The following is a 6,991-nucleotide window of genomic DNA, read 5'->3' as shown; positions in this document are numbered from 1 at the left end:
ATCCAAAAAACTTTATTCAAATTTTCCACCCTGTGTTTAAAATCATCTTCTGATGTCATCCTAGACATCACAAATTGGCTTTTAACCAAATTTGTCTTTTGCCACATTGGGTGACCACTTGTAAAATGCAAATAACTATTGGACGACCAAGTGGTCTTCTGAAATGTATTTGATTTAAATCTGTTTTTCTCACAATCCTTACTAAAAATAAAATTTAAATAACTAATTTCCTCACATCATAATCAATCATCCTTTGCATATCTTCATCACTTGTTAGGTCTGACCATAGAACAGTCTCCTTTGAAATAAAATTGAAACCAGAGATCCCTTCCACCCAAGGTACCTTTAGAAATTTCTTTAAGACTACCTACCTACTCCTGAGTGATACATTGTCAAGCTTCAAATGCCCATCAAACCCACGTAACTCCACTGAATACACAGAAACGTACAATACCACACTATATCAGCATGTAAACAGCTGCATAGATGTAGCTGTACCCCATAGGAACAAGTGCAGTGCAAACCTTAGAAACAAACTCAAATGGTGGAACCATAATATCAACAAGTTTTATAATAAAAGGAAAATAATTTTGACCAAAAGTAATGAGTAATTCCAAGAATGTTAGAGCCCTGGTAAATGAAATTAACAAACCATCCAGGGAGCTTAATAAAACCCACCAAAGACAAGTCTGATACTAAAATAGCTACTCAAGCCAAAGGCAATCACAAGGCATTTTTTAGTTATGCTAGTAATCTCAAAAGCACAACACAGCAATACACTGAGGTGATTGTGAATGATGTTACCTACACTGAGGCTGAATATATAGCTAACCTACTGGCCAATAAATTTAGCTCTAACTTTACCACTATCTCCCCTCTGTCTGTTCCTCAAAAAAAATATACCTGAAACTGGCTTGCCTCCAGCTATCATAAAAGACCAGATGCTAAAAGTGTTAGCAAAAGCTAAAACTACTGCACCAAAGGGTCCTGATAATATCCCCTGGATGCATCTTAAATAGCATGAAGCATGATTTAGCTACACCCCTAACAACATTGTTCAGTCTCAGCCTCCATACAGGTTTTGTGCCAAGTGAATGGAGAAGAGCTACAGTTATTCCCCTGCAAAAGGAAAGACCTTCCACAGACCCAGGCAATTACAGATCCATAAGTCTAACCAGACTCGTATGCAAAGCCATGGAAATATTTATCATGGAACTAATCATACAGGGTATAGAGAAAATCCAAACAATGGACCCATCACATTTTGGATTCATCAGTGGCAGGTCATGGTTACTCAATCTGGCAGATTTTTATTTTTTTTTAAAAGCTTTTCAAAGCAATGGATGAAGGCAAAACAGTACATACTTCATACCTCAACCTGATCAAAGCTTTTGACAATTCCCCACTCAGACATAATGGAAAAACTAAATAAACTGGAAATAAAACCCTGTGTCAACCAGTGGATTGCCAACTGACTCATAGATAGGACACACATAAGCAAAATAGAGGAAGTTACATCCACAAAGAGATCAGTCACCAGTGGAGTCCTGAAGTAAAAGTTAATACCAAAGGGCTCTAACTGACTAAGTTTGCAGATGACTGCAAGCTATGAGCAATCATTGAATCCTTAAATGACTTAGTCATCCTGCAGGAAGGTTTGTCCCAATAAATAACTGAAGCCAAAATCATGTACTAAAACTAAATGCTAAAGAATGCATTATTGTGACCTTTGGGAAGTCATCTACCCCAGGAAACTACCACACTGACAATACACCCCTAAGAGTTTACCCATTTGTTTGGGATTTGAGAGCCTATGTGGACAGTAGCCTAAATTTGACCAACATGTGTCCATTGTTGTAAGAAAGCCCTTCTATATTGCATAGCTTATAAAAAAGAGATTGTGGCTAGATGTGGGGATGTCATTACCCCCTTTACTTAGCCCTCATTAGGCCATTCATTTAATGAAATGCCCCTTTGGTATGTATCTGTCCAGACAAATGCAACAACTAGAATGCCTACAGAGATACCTTATTAAAAGTATACAAGGCCTAATCAACATGTCCTACATGGATTGGCTCAAAACTCTGTCACTATACTCAGTATCCTACAGACTGCTAAGAGATGACCTCTGTCTGGCATACTAGTCATCCTCTGACCCATTATTGATGGGTACACTGTACATCAACAAATCAAAAGGCATCAGAAATACTTGGTCTATAGATCTATATCTCTTCTGCAATATCAACAGAACAGTTTGATGGGACAAATATATCTCACAGATGATACCACTGCTCTTGAACAAACTCCCCATCCACATAAAACAAAGTTCATCCCTGTCCATATTCAATCGAAACTTAGATCTATGAATCAGTAACAGAAAAACAAAACAAAATTACTAAACAGCAAAACTCCCAATGATGCAGTGTAATTAAAAAATGAATAAAATAAAAAAAACACTGGTGGTTCTTGTCAGAGAGATGCAGAAATCAAGGCTTTTAGCGGGACAAAAACCCTACTGTATCTATGAACGTAAATACATTGGAAGGCTTTCATGACTTGTTTGAAGGTGGTGAGACTGTGATACAATTTCCACTAAAAGCTACTCCGTATGTTACTCCTTGTTTTAAAGATGTAACCACTGTCCTCAATTATAACTATGACCCATTTGTTAGACCCATTGATTATACAGAAGGACAGTTGGTAAGACAAAATCTTAAAGATCTTTTGAATGATTTGGAAAAGGGGCTTAAAAAGTTGCAGGCCATCTCTATTGAAAATAAGTATTTTGAACATCGTTTCAAACTTAAAAAAGGGCTACAGTTTTTCAAGGTTACAAATGGGGTTACTACTGATTGCCCATTTTTTCATGAATTTGTGACGTTCTTCAACAATGTTTCTCTAGTTACTCACTCAGAGCAACTGTAGCAGTTTGGAAAAATTAAAAACTTATATACAAGTTGACAATAATATAAAAGATTTATTGCAGAGACATTCAGATTTATCATTTGAGTATGACAATAGTTTGTGACTGTTGATAGATTCAAGAAAACAGTTGTGCAGTATAATTAGAAAAAGGTTGCTTGAGATATTGCTGCATATGAGTCTCAGGCAGCTTATGTACCTGGCAACAAAGGAAGGTTTCAGACAGTGTCTTGGTCTGGTAATTCAACTAATTTTGTCAATCAGGTAGTTTCAAATCAAGATATTTCTACTAATGTTACTCCTGAGACTGGCCCTATAAATTATGTGGAAATTCATCAGGAAGCGGCGTCATACAAACAGATACTGTGGGAAGGTCTAACGAAAGATCTGATGAAAGTACTTTTGGTTTCCATTACTCCATGATGGATTTTTCTGAGCCTCCCTTGTATTCTCCTAGTGCCAATTCTTCTCAACATAATTCTGATATAGAAGCATCTTCAATAAACTTCAATCGAAGGAGAGGGAAGAACTATTCGAATCAGAGCAGAGGCAGGAATCGGGGAAGGAAGCGATAAACATTACTGACAAGACAGTGAGTTTTACATTAAAATCTTTAATTTGTCTGACTTTGACCTCACTGATTTACATCAGGAAAGTTTTGGAGTTTGGATTCAAGTTTATTCCCAGTCATAGAGCCAATGTAACAACAACACTTTTAGAGTTAAAGTTCTTTACTAGAAAACTGAATTTAAAGTGTATATTGAAGGGTATACATTTGAGTAAAAGTCTGAGCAAACCTTCTGTTTTTAATCCAGTTTTGCATTATACCACTAAGACTTTTGAAAAGTTTTGTGAAAGAGATATCAAGAGTGCCTTTAAATGAAAAAGCCAACAAATGTTTTTTAGCTTGAATGTTGAGGAAATAAAAGCTTTAAATGAATTTAAAAAACATAAGGAGCTGAGGCTTATGAGGGCAGATAAAGGGGGTGGGTGGGTGGTTATGGATATACGAAAGTATAACTCCACTATTGAAGAAATGTTAAGCAATTCTGATGAATATCTTGAAGTTTCTCTAGGGGAAGTTCATAAGAGTTATAACAAAATTCATTATTGTTTATATGAGTTTCTTATGAACAGTAAGATGAATGTTGAATTGTATAACTTTTTATTAGTGGACAATCTGAGAATAGGGCCATTATTTGGTGGCCCTAAAATTCACAAAAATGCGACAGACCCTCCTTTTAGACCTGTAGTATCTGCTCTTGGAAGTAGTACCAAAGTAATTTAATTATTTCTTGATTCCATACTTAACCCACTGGTTCAACAACTTCCTTCATACACCCAAAGCTCATGGGACTTTTTAGACAGTATCAGGATGTTTCATACTGATTATAAATATCATGAAGGTAACAATCACAAGTTAACTGCTGATGTCATGTCCCTTTTTACCACTATACCCCAACAAGAAAGAGTTGAATTTGTCAGGTTATTTTTAATTAAATATACAGAATATGAGAACTGTTTGGTCACATTATATTGTGCATTGTTGCAAATATTACTAGAAAACTATTTTTTTTTCTTTTCACTAAAAAGTATTACAATCAAAAGAAGGGCATTGCTATGGGGGCCAGAGTTGCCCCCACTTTTGCAAGCTTAGTACTCAGATGGTGGGAGATAGAAATCTTACCTAACATCAAACAATTTTCTAGTATAGTCTTTTATAGGAGGTTTGTTGACAATCTTTTTTCATCTTTCAAAGCAATATTGATGATCACTTTAACTTTCTGGATAATTTGAATTCTAGTTCCAACTTTTTAACATTTATATTAGGAGAGACATGACAAGTTGTGTGTTTCTTAGATGTTGAACTTTGTTGGGATTCATCATCAGGTAAGTTTGTTAGCCGTATCCATCAGAAAAATACATTTTCCAACAGGTATCTCCACCAGAAAGTAACCATCCCAACTTCATCAAGAAAAATATTCCCAGAGGTCAGTATATCAAGGCCTCTTGGATGACCAGTAGGGACAGTGATGTTGAATCTGAAATCAATTTCATCACCTCTATGTTTATAGACAGAGGCTACCAGCAAGAATTGTTAGATAAAATAGCAGATGATGTTTGGTCTAAGAGGGAAACACAGTTCGGACCTATACTTTTTTATGGTTTCAGTCAAAAGAAGACAGTGGGAGAAGATGGACAACAAACTGTTCAGAGTTTTGTTCCCAGATGTTGTTTAGGTATGTCTGTAGACAGTTCCATGATTAGAAAGATTATAAGTAACAACTGTAAAATCATTGTAGGGATCAATGATTTGTTAAATATTGTTTGAGAAAGTCCCTTTTTTGTTTATAGAAAAAAATTGCAGCATCAAACAGTTGTTGCAAAATGAGAATATGAAATTTCATCAACCTACTACACACAAAAGTTTAGGGACTTTCAAATGTAATGCTTGCATTGTTTGTAGGTTTATTCATGAAGGGCCCTACATAGCTTTAAAACATTTATCATACACTATTAAGATTCCTGTCAAGTTTACCTGCAGTATAAAAGGTGTAGTTTACATTGTAATGTGTTCCAGATGTCCCAGTTGTTATGTAGGTATGATGACTAGAAGTTTAAGTAAAAGGATCAAGGAGCACATTTACTCTTTCAAGACAAAGGACATCAATGCCTTGTTTAGACATTCAGTCAGGTGTAAAACATATAAAAAATGTTGTGTTTGCCATTTTGGAATTGATTATGGAATATCGGAGAGGGTGTAACTTTAAAAATCAATTTGAAAGAAAAGAGACCAAATGGCAGATCAGGTTGGCAGCAGATTATCCCCCTGGGTTGAACAAAACCATTAACATCACGTGTTTCCTGAGTGACTGAAAGTTGGCTATCTAAGGAAGGGTTAATGTGCTGTCAAAGTATCAATTATGTTTAACTGTGGTTTTAAAAAGATTAGTTTAAATGTTTTTAAACTTATATATAAGTATTGGATTGTTTATACTTATTATTTTTTACTGAAGTATATTATCTGACAAAAGCGACTATTACATTTTACATTTTAAATTTTACTAAAAAAAGTTCTCAGCTGGTGGTTCTTGTAGTGCATTTCAGTGTTTTTTTATTTTATGGGTAACAGAAAACTTACCTCAGGATGGCTCCCTGTAGTACTACTAATGAAGAGATGTAGATTTATCTCATGCATGGGTCCCTCACATAACCTATGGTATCATTCTAGTTACTCTCATTAGGGGTAATATATAATTATCAACCATGGGATGGGTAAGGCCAATCACTTACCAGATGGGATAGGTTAATTCAAGTACAAAAAGGGAAACTGGCTAGTCTAGTGCTTACCTATAACCTGTGAATCTATGATAAAAGGGAATAAGGAGCAGGCTGAGAACTGCAAATCTGTAAATGTAATGAATTTTAGTCATATCATTTTGTGTAGAATTTTACATGCAATGTATGGTACAGATACAAACTGAGTAAGATGTCCAGTGGTTAGTGATTACATTAAAATGATTTTATTGTAAGCATTAAAAGGTGATGACCTCCGAGTATGTCATTTGCTTTTTTTTTTCTTTTTGCTGAATAATATAGTTAGTAAATGAAGGTTACATTTGTTATGAAGAAGAAAATACCATTTTTAACATATGTAAATAATTTAGTTTCATGGCTAAAACAGGGAATGGATAAAATGTAAGTGCTAAAGACAGGTTTAGGAATTAGTAAAATAAAAATAAAGGTTACAATTGTGGCTTTATTTAATGTATAACTTGTAACAAAGAGAATACTAAAGCATTAGGAATGTTTTTTGGAAAAAGGAATGCTAGAAAAGAAAACTGGGAAAGGATCCTGAGGAGATGTATGAAGTCTGAATTTTTGGAATACATTTAAGATGACCTGTAGTAAAAAGTTAATGTTAATTACAATTGATTTTTTAGGCCCTGGGTTTGGATTGCAAGTCTGAGCATCTTTCCCAAAAATGTAGATGTTGAGATTATGCAGATATTCTTAAGGCATGCGGTCAGCATGATTAAATCTGATAAAGAGTGTGTTATTATTTTAG

The sequence above is a fragment of the Protopterus annectens genome, chromosome 12.part0 (assembly GCF_019279795.1).
Source record: "Protopterus annectens isolate FY-2018-M chromosome 12.part0, PAN1.0, whole genome shotgun sequence".
Lineage (NCBI taxonomy): Eukaryota > Metazoa > Chordata > Ceratodontiformes > Protopteridae > Protopterus > Protopterus annectens.
This window is presented reverse-complemented; position numbering follows the sequence as displayed.